Consider the following 23260-nt stretch of genomic DNA (forward strand, 5'->3'; position numbering starts at 1 on the left):
CGGGCCACAGTTTGGAGAACACTGCCTTAGAGTAATCCACTCCATTCAGAATGTATAAAATCCCCTCCTGAAGGCAGAATATAATGGAAAAGTTTATATTTATTAACATTTTGTGGTTTACGGTGCGTTTATAATTTATACCGTCTTTGCAAAAAGGGAGAATATTTCACATAGAAACCTGGAGTGAGTATACAAAGGGTTAATGTTAGGGCACTACAGGAGAGGACTGGGAAGTCGTCTAATCCTGACGAAGGAAAGCAACACCTCTCCGAAACGCATTGATTGACAGCTACAGCTCTCCACGCAGCGCATGCATGGGGCTCTCTGCTGACCCAGGAGCTCAAAGGCCAGCAGCACACGGTGTCCGATCAACACGTAGACTCCACCTGAACCCTTCTCACTATGACAGCCTCAGATGGACCATCAGACACAGGAGTTTCCTACAGAGGCACTTACTGGATTAACTCAATGAGCACTTCTCCTCTAATGCAGGCCATAGACGGTTCAAAAATCGGCCGATTTTTCAGCCGAAAAAAAAATCGTCTGATTTTCGCACCATTAGTGGGTTAATTGGTCGGCCGTTTTTTGCTTTTTTTTTTTATCGGTCAAGTTGGAAAATTTGCAGCCAATTTTGACGATGGGATGATTTTCCCGGCAATGATGGGCAAATCGACCGATCGTTTTACGGATAAAAAAATCTGCGCATGAGCCGTGACCTGCAAGAAGAAGAAGAAAAAGAAGAAGAATTCCAGTCCGTTATTATATTTGACATGAAAAAGTCTTGCGGTTGCAACAATGTATCTATTTGTATCCGAATAAAAACATCTGTATCCGAAATGGATACAAATAGATACATTGTTGCAACTGTAATACTTTTTCATGTAAAATATAATAGCGAAGCTCTCTGCAGGGACAGAAGTAATTATGGGGTTAAATGCCGGCCGTAGACGGGACGCAAATCGGCTGATTTTTTTAACGGTGGTAACGTCGGCCGATCAAACGACTGATATAAAAAAACGGCCAGTTTTCGACCTGTCTATGGCCTGCATAACACTTTCCATTGTATCCAATTAGGCGGGCCCTTGCACTACTAATGTCGGCCATAGACGATTTGAAAATCGACCAATTTTTTGGCCGAAAGAAAAATCAGCCGATTTTCACACTGTTAGTGGGTTAATTGGTTGGCCAGTTTTCGGGTTTTTTGCACTTTGAGATTATTGGTCATGTTAGAAAATTTGCGTCCGATTTGGAAAAAACGGCCAATTTTCCTGGCAATGATGGCCAAATTGGACAATCGTTTTAACGATATAAAATTTGCGCATGAGCCGTGACCTGCAAGGAACAGAAGTTTGGCTGTTATATGGGGTGAACTTTATGATTTAGTTGGACGATTTTTGGAATCGTTGGTAGTAACGTTGGTTTAACGAATTACCGATTTTTCGTTTATCGTTCGAAAAATTGGCTGATGTTCAACCCATCTATGGCCTGCATAAGGCTGGCCATACACTATACAATTTTCTGTCCAATTTCTGCCCAATTTCCTTTAGATTTACCTTCAACTATGTAGTGCAAGAGCCCGCCTGATTGGATACAATGAAAAGTGTTGTTTAGGTTTGACCTCCTATTATATGTTTTTTGGTAAATCTAAAGCAAAAATTCTCAAGAAAATTGTATAATGTATGGCCAGACGTAGTTGAAGGTAAATCTAAAGGAAATTGGGCAGAGATTGGACAGAAAATTTTATAGTGTATGGCCAGTCATAGGTGTGAACCAGGGGGCGGACTGACAACTCATGGGGCCCCCGGGCAATAAGGGATCATGTGGCCCCTGTGTCCTTGCCCAAACTCAAAAAAGCCTATGAAAAAGGTACCAGGGGCATCTAATGGGGCCCCCTACTGACCCCGGGCCCTCGGACAGTGCCCGAGTTTCCAAATGGTCAGTCCGCCCCTGGTGTGAACCTAGGGTAAAGGCCAGATTTCCATCTATGCAGGCGGTGCCACTGCGTGACCCGCACAAATACCAACAGCCGCAACCACCCACACAGAGGAATGCTGGACCCGCGAGTAGGTGCTATTAATCCTAATGGCATGTCGCCCGCATTGGAAGTCGCAGCTATACTGGGACCCTCGGTTCCTGTGCAGGCTGCCATTTAAAAAATAGGGCAGCCCGATCAAATGAATTGGCTCTCATGCCCACACAAATCGCGGCCCACTCGGCCACACAGGTGTGGACCTAGCTTTAGGGTGAGATGGACTGCACTGTGGCTCACTGGTCAGCACTTCTGTCTTGTAGCTCTGGGGTGATTAGTTCAAACTCCCACCCAGTACACCGTCTGCATGGAGTTTGCATGTTTTTCATGGGTTGCCTTGGGGTACTAGCGTTTCCTTCTACACTCCAAAGACATGCTGGTAGGTTCATTGGCCTTAGTATCTATATGAGTTAGGGATCTAATGGTGGCCTTACACGGTTCAATTTTTTTTGTCCAAACAAATCTGCAGTAATTTCCCTTCCGATCGATTTAGACTTGCTTTTGATCAGATTAGATGAAACAGAGTTTACTGGCCAGGGCAGAAAAGTGCATCGATTGGCACCCCTGAGATATGAATACGATCATACACGGCTCAAAAGCATGAAAGGAACACTTGTTAATCAGAGTGTAGCATCAAGTCAGTGAACCTCCTGGGATATTGATCTGGTCAGGTAAGTAGCAGAGGGGGTTGTTAATCAGTTTCAGCTGCTTTAGTTTTAATGAAATAACAACAGGTGCACTGGATGGGCAACAATGAGATGACCCCCAAAACAGGAACAGTTTTGCAGGTGGAGGCCAGTGACATTTTTTCCCAACTCATCTTTTCTGACTGTTTGTCACTAGTTTTGCATTTGGCTAGGGTCAGTGTCACTACTGGTAGTATGAGGCGATACCTGGACCCTACAGATGTTGCACAGGCAGTCCAACTCCTCCAGGATGGCACATCAATACGTGTCATTGCCAGAAGGTTTGCTGTGTCTCCCAGCACAGTCTCAAGAGCATGGAGGAGATTCCAGGAGACAGGAAGTTACTCTAGGAGAGCTGGACAGGGCCATAGAAGGTCCTTAACCCATCAGCAGGACCGGTATCTGCTCCTTTGTGCAAGGAGGAACAGGATGAGCCCTGCCAGAGCCCTACAAAATGACCTCCAGCAGGCCACTGGTGTGAATGTCTCTGACCAAACAATCAGAAACAGACTCCATGAGGGTGGCCTGAGGGCCCGACATCCTCTAGTGGGCCCTGTGCTCACTGTCCGGCACCATAGAGCTCGATTGGCATTTGCCATTGAACACCAGAACTGGCAGGTCCACCACTGGCGCCCTGTGGTTTTCACAGATGAGAGCAGGTTCACCCTGAGCACATGTGACAGACGTGAAGGGGTCTGGAGAAGCCGTGGAAAACGTTCTTCTGCCTGTAACATGGTTCAGGATGACCGTTTTGGTGGTGGGTCAGTGATGGTCTGGGGAGGCATATCCATGGAGGGACGCACAGACCTCTACAGGCTAGACAATGGCACCCTGACTGCCATTAGGTATCGGGATGAAATCCTTGGACCCATTGTCAGACCCTACGCTGGTGCAGTGGGTCCTGGGTTCCTCCTGGTGCATGACAATGCCCGGCCTCATGTGGGGAGAGTATGCAGGCAGTTCCTGGAGGATGAAGGAATTGATACCATTGAATGGCCCCCACGCCCGCCTGACCTAAATCCAATAGAACACCTCTGGGATGTCATGTTTCGGTCCATCCAAGGCCGCCAGGTTGCACCTCAGACTGTCCAGGAGCTCAGTGATGCCCTGGTCCAGATCTGGGAGGAAATCCCCCTGGACACCATCTGTCATCTCATTAGGATGCCCTGACGTTGTCAGGCATGCATACAAGCACATGGGGGACATACAAACTACTGAGGACCATTCTGAGTTGCTGCAATGACATTTCAGCAAAATGGACTCGCCTGCTGCATCATTCTCTCACTTTGATTTTCGGGGTGTCTTTGAATTCAGTCCTCTGTAGGTCGATCATTCTCATTTCCATCAAACAATGGGGCGTCCTTACCTTCCTAACACATTACCCCGTCCATGTCAGTATAAATATCCAGCAGGAGATTCTTCCCCATTGAGATCTGATGGGTTTTCAAAGAGTTCCTTTCATTTTTTTGAGCAGTGTGTATTGTATATTGTATGAGCCACAGACATAAGACGCATTGGGTATAGATTTTAAAGACAGGTTCTCTTTTTCCATGCCTGACCTCCCTGCAGAAATGTCTCAACTATTCTAACACTAATACTTTTCCAAACCTTTTTAATCAAAAAGAAAAACAAAACTGCAGTGAGACAATTTATTGATCAGATTATGAGATTGCACGGTGGGAACAGAGATGATTGATTGATTTACAATCGTAAGTTATATTTATATATTATCTATCAATCGAAATGGCGTATCGATTGAATGGATTGTCGGCTATAGATTGACTATTCTGATCGGAAAAGAAATCGATCTTTTATCAAAGCCTGTATGGCCCCCGCAGGGGCGGACTGACAACTCATGGGGCCCCCGGGCAATAGAGGATCATGGGGCCCCTGTGTCCTTGCCCAAACTCAAAAAAGCCTATGAAAAAGGTACCAGGGGCATCTCATGGGGCCCCCTACTGACCCCAGGCCCTCAGGCAGTGCCCGAGTTTCCAAATGGTCAGTCCGCCCCTGGGCCCCCATTAGATTGTAAACTCCCTGAGAACACTGATGTAAATGAATAGTCTGTAAATTGTGGGCGATATATAAATGCCGGCAATAAATGCATTCAGGGTCAGATCCTAATGGCTGCCGGGTCCGGTGGTAGCAGCTGCATTATGGAGCAGCCATTAAAATGTAACCTGTGCTAAGTGCTACCAATAATCTCCTGTCGGCTTCTGTAAGTAACTCCGGTCAATAGATGAAGCTAATTCCCCCCCCCCCCCTTCCCTCTGCATTATGTATGACGCCATGTTTGTAAGTTTAAAAATAAAAATGGGATGACGTGTCCCGAGTCCTCCTTGGCCGGATACAGAGTGCGATTTTTACTCCGATTATGGCTGTTCAGGTACGGCATGTACTATGGTCACAACTTGCTCAATAATAGGAGCTGCTGAGTACACCGCGCTGTCCAGACAGTCATACCGCAGGCGGCTGGCCGGAAAACACACAAAGGCAGAAGATAGATTTAAAGGGGACCTATTTAACCTCCTCGGCAATATGATTCTTTCCGATTTTTTGTGCTGAAAGCGGTACATTTTTTTGCATGGAAATATGTAGTTTTTTATTGTAGGCTGTAATTTTTAGGAATAACTCACTGAAATCTGTCCGAACAAGAGTCTAGTAAACATCCCGGGGATGATAAAACTTGAAACACGAAATCATAAATTATATATTAATAAATAATCATAAAAAATAATAATATAATAATAATAATAAATGTAATTCAATAATATAATCAAACCAAAAACACTGAAATGTGAAATATAGCGCCAAGTTCGCACATCACTGAGCAAAGTCGCAGAATCGTTTTCAGTGTCTGATGAGGAATTTCCCCCACGAATCATTATCACTCAATTCTGCAACTGGTTCTGATTTGCTATCGCTGTTCTCTAGCCGGTCTAAAACCGCTTTTGACCTAAAGGGACGCTTTTTGGACGCCATGGACGTTTCTAAGTTTCCAGGCAGAAAGAACAGTAAAAATGCAGGCAGGGCGCCGGACAAAGCACTAGGGACAAAATGTATGTGAAATGGTTTGAAACAGCAATGACAGCAAAAATGACATTTTTTAAAGATTTCAAATTTGCCGCTGGTTGCGGCGCCCGTACGTCCCGACGTCACAGGGACCGGAACACGGAAGTCGGATGCCGGCATCGGCCGGAGGAGATGGCCGGGGACGCTGCAGGGGACACATCGCGGGGGCGAAGGACAAGGTAAGTGCTGCAGGGACCCCCTGAGCAACACCGCATGGTAAGCCCAAGTGTAGCTCGGGGTTACCGCTTTTGGTACTCAAAGTTTACCCCGAGCTACACTCGGGAATACCGCCAGGGGGGTTAAGGGGGACGTATTGTGCATGCATGGTAAGCAATGTGTCAGTGTAACCCTCCCAGGTATTTATTACCTCTCACAGTGACCACAGTACTCCCCCCTGACAAAGCCTTTGTGACGGGAGTCACTTTGGGTGGGGGGCCCATGGAACACAGCCCCCTTTGGTGAGATGGGGAGACCCCTGTCTCAGCTCCCCATTTCCCTCCTATGTGTAAGTCACCCTGTGCCTGTTAGGGGTACAGGGTGGAATGCCCTGATATTGTGTAGACATCAGGGGCGGACTGACAACTCATGGGGCCCCCAGGCAATAGGGGATCATGGGGCCCCTGTGTCCTTGTCCAAATTCAAAAAAGCTTATGAAAAAGGTACCAGGTGCATCTCATGGGGCCCCCTACTGACCCCGGGCCCTCAGGCAGTGCCCGAGTTTCCAAATGGTCAGTCCGCCCCTGGTAGACATGTATAGGTGGGGTGTGGGGGGTTGTTCATTGTTTACTGCCATGTGGTCCCATTGTTCTATTGTGTGTCTTGCTTGGGAGCAAACTATTATGGGATGTATGTTTTTGTGTATTGGCTGGGTGGCGGGTGTCTGCTGATGTCTCTTGTTGCTAGATTTGGTTTGCCCCGCCCTGTGTCATTATGCAGGGAGGTGGGTTGTTCCCTTGAATGTATATATCTTGTGTCTGTGTTAAAATAAAGCAGTCCTATTTCCTGGTTTTACTTTGAGTGGTGTCCGTGGATCTGTGTTCGGACAGGGAAGCGGGAGTCTAACGGAAATACCCTAGTGCAGTCGGGGTCCGGTTCCGTTACAGCCTTCATCTGCTTTCCTCTCCAGAAGAACGGAGCCATATTTGTTCAGACGTCATCCAGGGTCACCATCTACTTCCTGGAATGAGATGCTGGCTCAGAGAGAGTCACGTACATCCTGTGTTCACAAATGTCTGACACAGATCAGCCCCTGCTGCAGCTTCTTAGCTCTTGACTTACTACTAGGCCATAAAAAAAAAAAAAAAAGACTGAGCACGGGACCTATCGTTTAATTGCTGCTGTATCATTTTCTTTATTGGTCCATTGTGCAAGCTTGACGCTCATGTCTCTAATGTTACTAGCCACCTTCAATATCAGTGATGCTTTGCTATCTGGATGTGTACATTAGCTGACCCGGTCCAGGGACATCTGCTTTGAATACGTGCATCTGTTCTATATTTGTTATTTAATTTTGTTATTTTTGTTTTCATGATGTGCTTTCTATTGTACTTCCTTTCCCCTTTTCCCAGATGGTGAGGGAATGTTGTATTTTGTTTTGTATTGTGAAATGATATTTTATATTATGTATTATATGTGAAAAGTTTAATAAACTAAGATTGAACACAAAAAGAAGACTGAGGAAATGCTTCCTCCTGCCTTCAGCAGACTGATCACCAGGAGAAGGAAGGGGGGACTGAGGAAATGCTTCCTCCTGCCTGCAGCAGACTGATCTCCGGGGAAGGGAAGAGGGGACTGAGGAAATGCTTACTCCTGCCTTCAGCAGACTGATCAATGTGGGGGGAGGAGACTGAGGAAATGCTTCCTCCTGCCTTCAGCAGACTGATCACTGGGGAGGAGACTGAGGAAATGCTTCCTCCTGCCTTCAGCAGACTGATCACTGGAGGGGGAGACTGAGGAAATGCTTCCTCCTTCCTTCAGCAGACTGATCACTGTGGGGGAGGAGACTGAGGAAATGCTTCCTCCTTCCTTCAGCAGACTGATCACTGGAGGGGGAGACTGACAAAATTCTTCCTCCTTCCTTCCGCAGACTGATCACTGGGGGGGGGGGGGAGACTGAGGAAATGCTTCCTCCTGCCTTCAGCAGACTGATCACTGGTGGGGGAGGAGACTTAGGAAATGCTTCCTCCTTCCTGCAGCAGACTGATCACTGGGGGGGAGGAGACTGAGGAAATGCTTCCTCCTGCCTTCAGCAGACTGATCACTTGGGGGGGGGGGGGACTGAGGAAATGCTTTCTCCTGCCTTCAGCAGACTGATCACTTGGGAGGAGACTGAGGAAATTCTTCCTCCTGCCTTCAGCAGACTGATCACTGGGGGGGGGGGAGTCTGAGGAAATGCTTCCTCCTGCTTTCAGCAGACTGATCACTTGGGGGAGGGGGGCTGAGGAAATGCTTCCTCCTTCCTACAGCAGACTGATCACTGGGGGGGAGGGGGAGGGGGGAGACTGAGGAAATGCTTCCTCCTGCCTTCGGCAGAATGATCACTGAGGGGAGAGGAGACTGTGGAAATGCTTCCTGCAGCAGACTGATCACTGGGGGGAGGAGACTGAGGAAATGCTTCCTCCTGCCTTCATCAGACTGTTGGGGGGGGGGAGAGGAGACTGAGGAAATGCTTCCTTCTACCTTCAGCAGACTGATCACTGGGGGGGGGGGAGGGGACTGAATTCTGATGTGATGGGGGGACCTCTGATGTGATGGGGGGACCTCTAATGTGATGCAGGAACCTCTGATGTGATGGGGGGACCTCTGATGTGATGCAGGAACTCTGATGTGATGGGGGACTCTGATGTGATGCAGGAACATCTGATGTGATGGGGGGACATCTGATGTGATGGGGGAGACCTCTGATGTGATCGGGGGATTTCTGATGTGATGGGGGAACTCTCTTGTGATGGAGGAACCTCTGATGTGATGGGGGGACTTCTGATGTGATGGGGGACCTGTGATGTGATGGCGGAACCTCTGATGTGATGGGGAACTCTGATGTGATGGGGGGACCTCTGATGTGATGGGGGGACCTCTGATGTGATGGGGAACTCTGATGTGATGAGGGACCTCTGATGTAAAGGGTGAACCTCTGATGTGATGGGGGGACCTCTGATGTGACAGAGGGACCTCAGATGTGATGGGGGGACCTGTGATGTGATGGGGGGAAACTCTGATGTGATGGCGGACCTCTGATGTGATGGGAGACCTCTGATGTGATGCAGGAACTCTGATGTGATGGGGGACCTCTGATGTGATGCAGGAACCTCTGATGTGATGGGGGAACTCTGATGTGATGGGGGGACCTCTGATGTGATGGGGACCTCTGATGCAATGCAGGAACCTCTGATGTGATGAAGGGACCTCTGATGTGATGGGGGGACTTCTGATGTGATGGGGGACCTCTGATGTGATGGGGGAACCTCTGATGTGATGGGGAACTTTGATATGATGGGGGGACCTCTGATGTGATGCAGGAACCTTTGATGTGATGGGGAGACCTCTGATGTGATGGGGAACTCTGATGTGATGGGGGACCTCTGATGTAAAGGGTGAACCTCTGATGTGATGCAGGAACCTCTGATGTGATGCAGGAACCTCTGATGTGACGGGGACCTCAGATGTGATGCAGGAACCTCTGATGTGACGGGGACCTCAGATGTGATGGGGGGACCTCTGATGTGATGGGGGGACCTCTGATGTGATGGGGGGACCTCTGATGTGATGGGGGCGGACCTTTGATGTTATGGGGGGATCTCTGATGTGATGGGGGGAACTCTGATGTGATGGGGGCGGACCTCTGATGTTATGGGGGATCTCTGATGTTATGGGGAACCTGTAATGTGATGAGAGGATCTCTGATGGGGGGGGGAGGGGCTCTGATGTGATAGGGGGATCTCTGGTGTAATGGGGAACCTCTGATGTCATGCAGGAACCTCTGATGTGAAGGGGTGACTCCCTATATGACGGGGGGACGGACCTCTGACATGAGGGGTGAACCTGTAATATGAAGGGGGGCTTCTGATGTGGTTGATTAGATCACGTCAGTTCCGCACATTGTCCCTGGCTCAGCTTTCCCATTGATAAATGACGTTTACGTTTTTCGCATTTTAGAATGTGATGCCTCAAAATGTCGCAACTGAACAAGGTTGAAAAACGTCGCTTTAAACCAGAATTCCAGCCCAGGAAATGGATGGTGACCCCGGGTGATGCCCGATCACAATGGTGCTGTCCTTTTAGGAAGATAAGCAGATGAAGGCATTACCGGGGGGGGAATACAGTGATCATACAGTGAAGGAAATGCGTATTTGCTCCCCTGCTGATGTTGAATGTTCGCCCCTCACAAAGAAATGATCGGTCTAAAAATCGAATGTTCGGTGTATTGTAACACAGAGACAGAATAGCAACAACAAATTCAGCAGAAATGCATCTAACAAATCATGACTGATCTGCATGTTCATGAGGGAAATAAGGATTTGATCTCCTTCACAAAACAGGACTTAGTGCTTGGTGGCAAATCCCTTGTTGGCAAGCACAGAGGTCAGATGTTTCCTGGAGTTGGCCCCCAGGTTTGCACACATCTCAGGAGGGATTTTGGCCCACTCCTCTTGGCAGATCCTCTCCAAGTCATTAAGGTTTGGTGGCTGATGTTTGGCAACTTGAACTTTCAGCTCCTCCACAGATTTTCTATCGGATTAAGGTCTGGAGACTGGCTAGGCCACTCCAGGACCTTAATGTGCTTCTTCTTGAGCCACTCCTTTGTTGCCTTGGCCGCGTGTTTTGGGTCATTGTCATGCTGGAACACCCATCCACTACCCATTTTCAATGCCCTGGCTGAGGGAAGAAGGTTCTCACCCAAGATTTGAGGGTACATTGCCTCATCCATCGTCTCTTTGATGTGGTGCAGTTGTCCTGTCCCCTTAGCAGAAAAACAACCCCAAAGCAGAATGTTTCCACCACCATGTGTGACAGTTGGGATGGTGTTCTTGGGGTCATAGGCAGCATTCCTCCTCCTCCAAACACGGCGAGTTGAGTTGATGCCAAAGAGCTGGATTTTGGTCTCATCTGACCACAACACTTTCCACCAGTCCTCCTCTGCATCATTCAGATGATCAGTGGCAGACTTCAGACGGCCTGGACATGAGCTTTCTTGAGCAGAGGGACCGTGCGGGCACTGCAGGATTTCAGTCCTTGTCGGCGTAGTGTGTTACCAATTGTTTTCTTGGTGACTGTGGTCCCAGCTGCCTGGAGATCATTGACAAGATCCTCACGTGTAGTTCTGGGATGACTCCTCACTGTTCTCATGATCATTGACACTCCACGAGGTGAGATCTTGCATGGTGCACCAGACCTAGGGAGACTGACACTTGTTTTGTGTTTCTTCCATTTGTGAATGATTGCAGCAACTGTTGTCACCTTCTCACCAAGCTGCTTGGCGATAGCTTGGTAGCCCAGTCCAGCCTTGTGTAGGTCTACAATCTTGTCCCTGACATCCTTGGACAGCTCTTTGGTCTTTGCCATGGTGGAGAGTTTGGAATCTGATGGTTTGATTGCTCCTGTGGACAGGTGTCTTTTTATACAGGTAACAAAATGAGATTAGCAGCACTCCCTTTAAGAGACTGCTTCTAATCTCAGCTTGTTACCTGTATGAAAGACACCTGGGAGCCAGAAATCCTGCTGAATGATAGGGGATCAAATCCTTATTTCCCTCATGAACATGCAAATCAGTCATCATTTGTTAGACATGCATTTCTGCTGAATTTGTTGTTGCTATTCTGTTTCTCAGTGTTACAATACACCGAACATTCGATTTTTGATCATTTCTTTGTGAGGGGCAAACATTCCAAATCAGCAGGGGATCAAATACTTATTTCCTTCACTGTAGTGAGGGGTAATAAATACCTGTAAGTGTTAATGACTTAGTATGTACATTCTTGGCATGAAAAATGTATCCAAACCAGTATAGCCATCCTCTGATTGGATAAAGCACAGAAATGCTCTCCATCCGTATACAATGGCTGTATATCCTCTGGGAGTAGGCGGCTGACCACACCCTGCATCAACCAAGGCAATGTGATTAGTAACAATTGCGGGAAGATGGAGATATATGGGAGCTGTCACAATGTCTCCCGGCGCAGCAAGAAATGTCATGATCGATTGTGATGTGATTTCTTGCCGTACGGCCGCCCCTTCCATTATGCGCAGTGTCCTCAGAGCCCTTACCGTGGACCCGCTTCCATTTATCGATAGAAACTCTTACAGATTGTCATTCCCCAGCAGACCTACATTACAGATTGGAAATGTTTTGGTCGCAGAGATATTACGGTCTTGTAGTTGCCAAATCTATCATTTGCTGGATGAGCTCGGCGCGCAGCGGATACATTTCTAACCATCAAAGTGCTGATTTCATTAATGTATGCACTGAGCATTAATGGACGCCTATTGTACGTCTGTGCATCTGCCAACCGTCCCAGAGGAAGGACCGAGTCTTGGGAACGTGGACGTGTGGCTGGGGTTCAGTTTGGGACGCTGCAAATAACATTCAGTCGTTGCCATCGTTTCATCTTCTGCAGATCGACATTTATAGCAAACTCCATCACCAAAGTCCATAGGTGCCAATTATCTGGGACCAGGGCTGTGGATAAGGGGGTACCACCAGGGGCGGACTGACCATCTGGAAACTCGGGCACTGCCAGAGGGCCCGGGGTCAGTAGGGGGCCCCATGAGATGCCCCTGGTACCTTTTTCATAGGCTTTTTTGAGTTTGAGCAAGGACACAGGTGCCCCATGATCCCCTATTGCCCGGGGGGCCCCATGAGTTGTCAGTCCGCCCCTGGGTACCACCAGTCCTCCTGTATGGGGCTCAGGCCAGCAGGGGGGCCCAGGCAGCTGGGTGAATAAGATTTGTGGGCAGGGAGGGTGATCGACATGGTGGGGGGGAAGGGCAATTACTGGAACCGATCCCCTGAATGGCTCTCTATAGCAGCTGAAAGCCGGCTTCTTCTCCTCTCCCTCCTGCTGGCTTTCATCTGTTGCAGAGAGAGTCATACAGGGGATTGATTCCAGTAATTCCCCCCCTGCTGCACCCATCACCCACCCTGTGCTTGCTGCCCAGGCCACCCTGTGTGCCCCCATCCCTGCAGTGCTGCCAGCTTCCCTCCTCTCCTTCCCACCAGCAGTCACGCAAAAGGTTCCTTCAGGATGGAGATTGAGGGAAGGGTCTGGTAAATATGTCACATTTACCATCCCCTTACTTTCCGGAATGAACGCAATTAGGGATTGGTACCGATCACTCATTGTGTTCATTCATAACTGAAGCATAGTAAACTGTGTTTTTTGTTTTTTTTAGGGAGCCCTGTCAGGTTGGCTGTATGGGGTCCCGTGGTTTCTAACAGCAGCCCTGTCTGGGACAGTCCTGCAATGTCCCGGGATCATAGTGTCACCATTGTTGGAGTAAGGGCTCATTCACATTGGCAGCTGGTAGGGCGGTAAAATAGATGCGGCTCAGTGGGCTAGACAGCTGATGAGGACTGGGGGCAACATATCATCTTCTCACCACCCTCTGAAAAGCTTTTGCGCTACCGTGTCACATTTGAGCCATGCAAAATATATGGCTCAAATCGCACTGCACAGAATTCGCATGTGATTTGCAATTGTGTGGTTCCTGTGCGATTCACACGTGATATACCGCACCGCATCAGTGTGAAAGTGGAGAGCTTGCTGCTCTAGATAGGAAATGCTATTAGTGACCACCCAGAATATGTTCCCTTACGGGTGGATTTACTAAAGGCAAATAGACTGTGCACTTTGCAAGAACAGTTGCACCAGAGCTTCATAAATGAGCTGAATCTCTGCTGACTTCCATCATCCAATCATGTGCAAGCAAAAATACTGTTTTTTTTTTTTGCATGTGATTGGGTATTGTTTTGCCGGGGATGGACACATAGGATAACATGCCGGGGATGGACACATAGGATAACACGCCGGGGATGGACACATAGGATAGCATGCCGGGGATGGACACACAGGATAACACGCCGGGGATGGACACATAGGATAGCATGCCGGGGATGGACACATAGGATAACACGCTGGGGATGGACACATAGGATAACACGCTGGGGATGGACACATAGGAGAACACGCCGGGGATGGACACATAGGAGAACACGCCGGGGATGGACACATAGGATAACACGCCGGGGATGGACACATAGGATAACACGCCGGGGATGGACACATAGGATAACACGCTGGGGATGGACACATAGGAGAACACGCCGGGGATGGACACATAGGAGAACACGCCGGGGATGGACACATAGGATAACACGCCGGGGATGGACACATAGGAGAACACGCCGGGGATGGACACATAGTATAACACGCCGGGGATGGACACATAGGATAACACGCCGGGGATGGACACATAGGATAACACGCCGGGGATGGACACATAGGATAACACGCCGGGGATGGACACATAGTATAACATGCCGGGGATGGACACATAGGATAACATGCCGGGGATGGACACATAGGATAACACGCCGGGGATGGACACATAGGATAACACGCTGGGGATGGACACATAGGATAACATGCCGGGGATGGACACATAGGATAACATGCCGGGGATGGACACATAGGATAACACGCCGGGGATGGACACATAGGATAACACGCCGGGGATGGACACATAGGATAACACGCTGGGGATGGACACATAGGATAACATGCCGGGGATGGACACATAGGATAACATGCCGGGGATGGACACATACGATAACATGCTGGGGATGGACACATACGATAACATCATCCAATCATGTGCAAGCAAAAATGCTATTTTTATTTTCCTTGCATGTGATTGGGTATTCTTTGCAAAGTGAAGTTTTACTTCATTTACTAAGCTCTGGAGCAACTGCACTGGCAGAGTGCACAGTCTATTTGCCTTTAGTAAATCAGCCCCATAGTGTCTTCCTAATGATAGCACTGGCCCCGGGGGGGGGGGGGGGGGGAGGTGGCCCTGCAGGAATGGGCAGAGCGCGTGTATTTGGTAATAGTATACCATCGGCCATGAGACTTTGCAGGATATGACATCAGGTACGACCCTGAGTCTATTTCTTGACAGGCGACTGCGTCTCAGGCTCCCTGCCAAACCTCAAACTTAGGCAGACGGTTCAAATCTGTTTTCCATACGGCCACAGAGTTCATGCAGTTGGATGAACGACTTATCTCTCCTTAACCCAGATTCCAAGGCGGAGACAGAGAATCCATTGCAAGTCATGTTTAGTCTGGGTACGCCTGTTTTTGCAGAAACGCACAGCAGTCCATTTAACATGATTTCCTATGGGACACGTTCACATCTCCGCGTTGCATTTTTTGGCAAGGGTCAGGGACTCTTACAGCCCGGGTTCACACTGATGCAGTGCGGCACATCGCACGTGATTTGCCCAGGAACCGCACCAAATTATTATGCAAATCACATGCGATTTCTGTGCGGTGCAATTATGTATGTCTCAAAACGCACAAAAAAAGCACCACAATCGGATCGCATAGTTGTTCACATGCGATCCGATTTTGCACATCGCACCGTGTTTTGCGAATTGATTTCGGAGTGTCGTTAACTTAAAAGACACACCCGCAGCAGTTTGCATGAATGGGGTGCAATGATGATGAAACAGAAACCAGTGCAAATTCCACACCGCGTCAGTGTGAACCCGGGCTCAAACGCAAATCATTGCGTTTTTCGTTCTATAGACTTCAATGGAAAGCATGTTTCATAGCAGAAAGTCAAAAATATTATTGTTTTCTCAAAATTGTTGGTCTTTTTTTTTTTAGAGCACAAAAAATAAAAACCGCACAGGCCATCAAATACCACCAAAAGCTCTATTTGTGGGGAAAAAAAGGACATAATTTTAATATGGGTGCAGCGTTGCATGACCGCGCAATTGTCAATTAAAGTAACGCAGTGCTGTAATACAGAAAATGGCCTGGTCAGGAAAGGGGGGGGGGAGTCCTCTGGAGGCAAAGGGGTTAATGTGATACCCCAGAACCTACCTTGGCTTCTCACACAAGTCCCTACCCTGCTCCTCAACTCTATCCCCCCACCTTTACCCCCAAATTTACCTTTTGCACCTTTTGTTATGTATATTATATACTATGTACATTGAGGCAATAATATATTGGATTTTTGTTTTGTATTGCAGGTTGTTCCTCTATCTTGTATACCTTAAAATCATTGCAGTTTTGTAAATGAATATGTTACAAAGTTGGATACACTTAATACAGTCCAGAGAAACTTCCCATCTGCCACACACTTCCCTGTGATACCTGGAGAGCTACCTTGCAGGGGCGGACTGACCATTTGTAAACTACCCGAGGGCCCGGGGTCAGTAGGGGCCCCATGAGATGCCCCTGGTACCTTTTTCATAGGCAGCAACTCAGAGTGCAGTAGAGGAGCAGCAACCCAGGGTGCAGTAGAGGAGCAGCAACCCAGAGTGCAGTAGAGGAGCAGCAACCCAGAGTGCAGTAGAGGAGCAGCAACCCAGAGTGCAGTTAACAGACAGCAACCCAGAGTGCAGTAGAGGAGCAGCAACCCAGAGTGCAGTTAAAAGGCAGCAACCCAGAGTGCAGTAGAGGAGCAGCAACCCAGGGTGCAGTAGAGGAGCAGCAACCCAGAGTGCAGTTAAAGGGCAGCAACCCAGAGTGTAGTAGAGGAGCAGCAACCCAGAGTGTAGTAGAGGAGCAGCAACCCAGAGTGCAGGTAAAGGGCAGCAACCCAGAGTGCAGTAGAGAGGCAGCAACCCAGAGTGCAGTAGAGGAGCAGCAACCTAGGGTGCAGTAGAGGGGCAGCAACCCAGGGTGCAGTAGAAGGTCAAAAATCCAGGGTGCAGTAGAGAGGCAGCAACCCAGGGTGCAGTAGAGGGGCAGCAACCCAGAGTGCAGTAGAGGGGCATCAACCCAGGGTGCAGTACAGGGGCATCAATCCAGAGAGCAGTAGAGGAGCAGCAACCCAGAGTGCAGTAGAGGGGCAGCAACCCAGGGTGCAGTAGAGGGGCACCAACCCAGGGTGCAGTAGAGGGGCAGAAACCCATGGCGCAGTATATGGGCCCCCTTACTGCATGCAAGCTTCGGGTCAATAGCTAGGAAAACGGTGCCAGGCTGTAGCTTCATATCTGCTCTGACAGTTACTGCTGTATAAATCAAGCAAATGGCCACGCATGCGCAGTGCACACTCCTTGTCAAACATGGACAGCCGATGGAAGGGGGCAGAGAATAGGTGTGGGGGGGTACACCCATTTTACGGCATGCACTATGGGGTTGATTTACTAAAGGCAAATCGATTGTGTACTCTGCAAGTGCAGTTGCTCCAGAGCTTAGTAAATGAGCAGAAGCTCTGCTCACTTTCATCATCCAATCATGTGCATTTTTTTTATTTTCCCTGCATGTGATTGGGTATTCTTTGCATAGTGAAGCTTCACCTCATTTACTAAACTATGGAGCAACTGCACTTTCCAAAGTGTACAGTCTATTTGCCTTTAGTAAATTAACCCCAATGAGTGGGGGAGAGGGTGAGGTTCCACATCCTTCCCCAGGGAGCTGGATGGACCTGATCCAGTACTGCCCCCAAGGCCACCTTTTGCACTGTTATAAATAGTATATACTGTATACATTGTTGCAATAATCTATTGGAATATTCTGTATTACAGGGTGACAGTATTTATCTTGTATAGCTTAAAATCAATAAACTTTTATAAAAAGGAAATGTTCCAAAGTTGGATAACACCTCGTGTAGTCCAGAGATACCCTTGGAGAAACCTCCTTTCTGCCACCGCACACTTCTGCGTGATATCCAGAACCGACCTTGGATTCTCACGCACAATGCTGAGTCCCTGTCCCACTCCTCCCCAAGTCAACCTTTTACACTTTATAATATATACTGTAAACATTTGTATAACATTGTCTGGGATGAGATAAGGGGGAGTGGCCGCTCAAGACCAGCCCTGGGAGTCCAGCATGTTGTTTGTAAGGAGTGGCCTCAACACCGCACTTGCCACGCCCACTGACGCATTTCACCCTGTCCTTCTCTGTGACCAAGCTCCGATGGCCGGGATGAAACGCGTCAGTAGCATGGCTAACACGGTGTTGAGGCCACTCCACACATACAACACGCTGGACTCCCGGGGCTGGTCTTGAGCAGTGTCCGCTCCCCCTTATTTCATCCCAGACACTGGAATGGACTTAGGACGCTTCTCCCTTCATTCCCATGTTGGTGGGGTGATTCTTTCTGCTTCTCTGGCTTTGGAGCGGCGCTGTCAGGAATGGACTCACCATTAGTGGTGGGACTCATCTGCCGTGTGGGCTGCAGTACCAGGGCTGGCCAGCGGGTGCTCTCAGCAACCAGAAGCTCACTCCTGCAATCAGCCATCACCTGAGTCTGATTGCAGGAGGTGTATTTAAGGAATGGCCAGACCTGCAGTCAGTGCCTTGGTGTATGTTTCCCATGAGCCCCTGTACCTGCATCCTGTCTGCTTCCTGCCTGATCCTGACTCTGCCTTGATCCTGACTCTGAACGAACTCCGCCTCTCCTGACCTCGGCTATTCCTGACCACTCTTCCACTCGCTCCTGGTACCCTGTTTGCCCGTTTGCTACCGACCCGGCCTGCCCGACTACGTTTGATTGTATATATGGTTATCTGTTGGGTGTGGGTTGTTTGCACTGTGTTATGTTTACCTTGCACTGCGTTTGTGTTGTTTAGTCTTCAATAAATTGTTTTATTTACTCTATACCTGAAGCCTGCGTTTCCCTGTGTCAGTCCACACACCTCTGGTCATACCCGGAGCCCTGACAGGCGCTATTAATCTTCACACATGATTTGCATAACATTGTTGCAATATTCTGCTGGAATTTTCTAGTTGACGATATAAACCTTGTATACATTAAAATCATTAAAACTTTTGTAAAAAAAAAAAAAGTTACCAAGTTGGATATACTTTGTAATGTCCAGAGATAGCCCCAGCGCAACCTTCCATCTGCCGCACACTTGCACATGATACCCCAGAACCTACCTTGGCTTCTCATGCATGACATTAAAGTGTTACTAAACCCCGGACCCTGAAGTCTTGTGACCTCTATCAGTGTCCGGCCGAGCACTGGTTAATCAGTAGAGGGGCAGCAACCCAGGATGCAGTAGAGGAGCAGCAACCCAGTGTGCAGTAGAGGAGCAGAACCTATCTTGGCTTTTCATGCATGACATAAAAGAATTACTAAACCCTGGACCCTGAAGTCTTGTGACTTCTATCAGTGTCCGACCGAACACTGGTTAATCTTTGTAGGAGGAGTGTTTTCTTTTTCTTCTGACTGTCCTATGAGGCTGCATGACTCTCTGACCCTCTGTCTGGACAGCACTGATTGTCCCTGTGCTGCTCACATGCACCCCCCCCCCCTCCACACACACACACACACACACTCTCCCGCTATACACACCAAACTGAGCATGCGCAGAGTGTCTCCTAGGGCTCTGTACTATCAGCAGATGGATTGGGGACAGCAAAAGAAGAAGGGGGGGGGGGAGATCAGAGAAGACAGGATCAAACAGCCTTTTTACATAATATGGAGGATTAACCCCTTAGGTTCCACAGTGAGTATAACAAGTACTGCATTTACAGACTGATTTTACTGGTATGGGTTTAGTAACACTTTAAGCTCCTACCCTGCCCACCCCCAACTCTATCACCCCCATTCTCCCCCCAGTTCACCTTTTGCACTATTGTAATATATTTTAATCTCATGTGTAACTTTGTTACAATAATCTACTGGACTATTCTGTATTATTAGTTACTGGTGCACATTAAAATCAATAACATTTTGTAAAAGAAAATGTTACCAAGTCGGATACCCTTTGTATAGTCCAGAGATACACTCCAAAGATACAGTACCCCCCATCCCCCACAGACGTCCGAGTGATACCCCGGAACCTGCAGTACCTTGGCTTATCACATGCAACACTGAAAGTCCCTGCCGCACTCCTCCTCCGCTCTCCCCCCCCCCCAAAGCCGATCATTTGCACCATTATAAAATATTGTAAACATGCAGCATATATAATATTGTTTGCAATCATCTACTGGGATTTTCGGACACATTCACAATATGTAGAGTGACCTGCAATTTTCCGCACCAGATCACTGCAGGCCACTGCAAGGACAATCATGTGGTGCCTGATTCCCAACACAATGTTGTGTACATGTGCGTTGCAGCGCGTTATATTAAAATGCAACAACTTGTCTGTATTTTAACGCCATGCGCACGAACGCATGTAAATGCAATGCAACTGAACGTGAAGATATCAAAAATAAATTGTTAGTATTTTGACCCTTCTAGGGACTTATAGCTTTGTAATGGATGACATGCAGGGGCGGACTGACCATTTGGAAACTCGGGCACCGCCCGAGGGGCTGGGGTCAGTAGGGGGCCCCATGAGATGCCCCTGGTACCTTTTTCATAGGCTTTTTTGAGTGTGGGCGAGGACACAGGGGCCCCATGATCCCCTATTGCCTGGGGGCCCCATGAGTTGTTAGTCTGCCCCATATGACATGAAAACACATGCAAGGCGCATAAAAACGCAAGTTAATGTGCATATAAATGCATATTAAAAGCACATCAATGTGAATGCATTTTCAATGTGTTGCAGTGAGTTCTTATGTGTAGTATGGTGTTAGAGGACCCTGTTGATGATGTGTACCTTATTGTATACCTAGAAAATGTTTATAAAGGAAAAAAAATGACATGAAAACACATACAAGGCGCAAAAAAATGGAAGACAATGTGCATATAAATGCATAGTAAAAGCACACCAATGTGAATGCATTTTCAATGTGTTGCAGTGAGTTCTTATGTGTAGTATGGTGTTAAAGGACCCTGTTGTTGATATGTGCCTTGTATAACTTATTGAATACCTATAAAATGTTTATAAAGGAAAAAAAATGACATGATGACATAAAAACACATACAAGGCGCATAAAAACGCATACCTTATTGTATACCGCCAGTATAAAATGTTTATAAAACGTTTATAAAAGAAAAAAAATGACATGGTGACATGAAAACACATGCAAGGCGCATAAAAACGCAAGTTAATGTGCATATAAATGCATAGTAAAAGCACATCAATGTGAATGCATTTTCAATGTGTTGCAGTGAGTTCTCATGTGTAGTATGGTGTTAAAGGACCCAGTTGATGATGTGTACCTTATTGTATACCTAGAAAATGTTTATAAAGGAAAAAAAATGACATGATGACATGAAAACACATACAAGGCGCATAAAAATGCATACCTTATTGTATACCGCCAGTATAAAATGTTTATAAAACATTTATAAAAGAAAAAAAATGACATGATGACATGAAAACACACACAAGGCGCAAAAAAAACAGAAGACAATGTGCATATAAATGCATAGTAAAAGCACATTAATGTGAATGCATTTTCAATGTGTTGCAGTGAGTTCTTATGCGTAGTATGGTGTTAAAGGACCCTATTGATGATGTGTACCTTATTGTATACCTAGAAAATGTTTATAAAGGAAAAAAAATGACATGATGACATGAAAACACATACAAGGCGCATAAAAATGCATACCTTATTGTATACCTCCAGTATAAAATGTTTATAAAACATTTATAAAAGAAAAAAAATGACATGATGACATGAAAACTCATACAAGGCGCATAAAAATGCATACCTTATTGTAAACCGCCAGTATAAAATGTTTATAAAACGTTTATAAAAGAAAACAAATTACATGATGACATGAAAACACATGAAAGGCACATAAAAACACACATAAAGCACATAAAAATGCAAGATAATTAGCACAGAGATGCATGTTAAAAGCACATCAACATGTATGCATTGTCAATGTGTTGCAGTGCGTTCCTATGTGTGTGTTATGGTGTCAAAAGATGAAATGCACCTTGCATACCTTACAGCTATAAAACCTTTAGGAAGGAAATAAATGACAAAGTTGGACAAAGCTGTCACTTCTATTGTTGCTTTTTTCTTGTTGTTATATTGTATTTTGTATCTTTTGGTGTTTATTAAATTCTCCTGTGTTGTTGTATCATCTGTCCTTGCAGAGGTCCTATGAAATTCATGATATCATACTATTACTAACACTAATGATGACAGTAGTGGTAATAGGTGGATTTTAGATTTTGTATCATTCAGAAATATATTATTGTATTTTAGAGTAAATGCTGAGACTCAGATAACAATAGACCAGGATCCCTATTATTATTATTATACAGGATTTATATTATTATTATTATACGGGATTTATATTATTATTATTATACGGGATTTATATTATTATTATTATACAGGATTTATATATTATTATTATTATACAGGATTTATATTATTATACAGGATTTATATTATTATTATTATACGGGATTTATATTATTATTATTATACAGGATTTATATATTATTATTATTATACAGGATTTATATTATTATACAGGATTTATATTATTATTATTATACAGGATTTATATTATTATTATTATACAGGATTTATATGGCACCAACAGTTTGCTCAGCACTTTACAACACAAGGGCAGACAGTACAATTACAATACAAATGAATACAGGAGGGATCAGAGGGTCCGTAGAACTCACAATCGTCACACAGTAGAGCAGTGTGTGTATGTTGTAGGGGTACCTGGGTCAGGGTCATGGTTCCAAGTGGTCCAGCCGGTCCTCAGCACAGCATCGCAGGCCAAGTCCCTGGTCCGCAGCCTGTGACTCTCTCCAGCACAGTGTGTAAGAGGATGAGAAGGACACACTATAAACTCCCCATCCAGCCCTGCCCATTCCTTGTCTGCTCTCCCTATCCGATCTTAAAGACGTACTCTCAAGTGTCTGCTGCCAGCCCAGCGCAGATGGCCTCCCATCTCCCATTACTGAGCAGGGGCGGACTGACAACTCATGGGGCCCCTGGGCAATAGAGGATCATGGGGCCCCTGCAGGGGTGGACTGACAACTCATGGAGCCCCCGGGCAATAGGGGATCATGGGGCCCCTGCAGGGGCGGACTGATAACTCATGGGGCCCCCGGGCAATAGGGGATCATGGGGCCCCTGTGTCTTTGCCAAAACTAAAAACAAAACGCTATGAAAAAGGTACCAGGGGCATCTCAAGGGGCCTCCTACTGACCCCGGGCCCTCGGGCAGTGCCGAGTTTCCAAATGGTCAGTCCGCCCCTGTTACTGACCCTCCATTGCCGGGGTCTGCTGGGGATGGGATTGTTACTAATTATCCCATAGCAATAATTTTTCGGATATCTGGAAACGTTTAATGCCTCCTGCACACGGGACGTTTTGCAAACGCTCCTAGAAGTCTTTCCTCCTGGCAACAGCGTTTTG

The 23260-nt window shown here is 47.0% G+C and overlaps 1 protein-coding gene across 2 annotated transcripts in view; it reads right to left on the reverse strand.

Moving 5' to 3' along the window:
- PLCD4 (phospholipase C delta 4) overlaps positions 1 to 22712 on the reverse strand; it is a 121093-nt gene extending 98381 nt beyond the window's left edge. For both annotated transcript variants that reach the window (XM_089662589.1, XM_089662588.1), the window contains exon 1: positions 22560 to 22712. The gene's annotated coding sequence lies outside the window, so the exon portion shown is untranslated. The remainder of the gene's footprint in view (positions 1 to 22559) is intronic.
- Between the last annotated feature and the right edge of the window lie 548 nt (positions 22713 to 23260).

The sequence above is a fragment of the Staurois parvus genome, unplaced genomic scaffold (assembly GCF_062004578.1).
Source record: "Staurois parvus isolate SC_StPar_1 unplaced genomic scaffold, SC_StPar_1.0 ptg001495l, whole genome shotgun sequence".
Lineage (NCBI taxonomy): Eukaryota > Metazoa > Chordata > Amphibia > Anura > Ranidae > Staurois > Staurois parvus.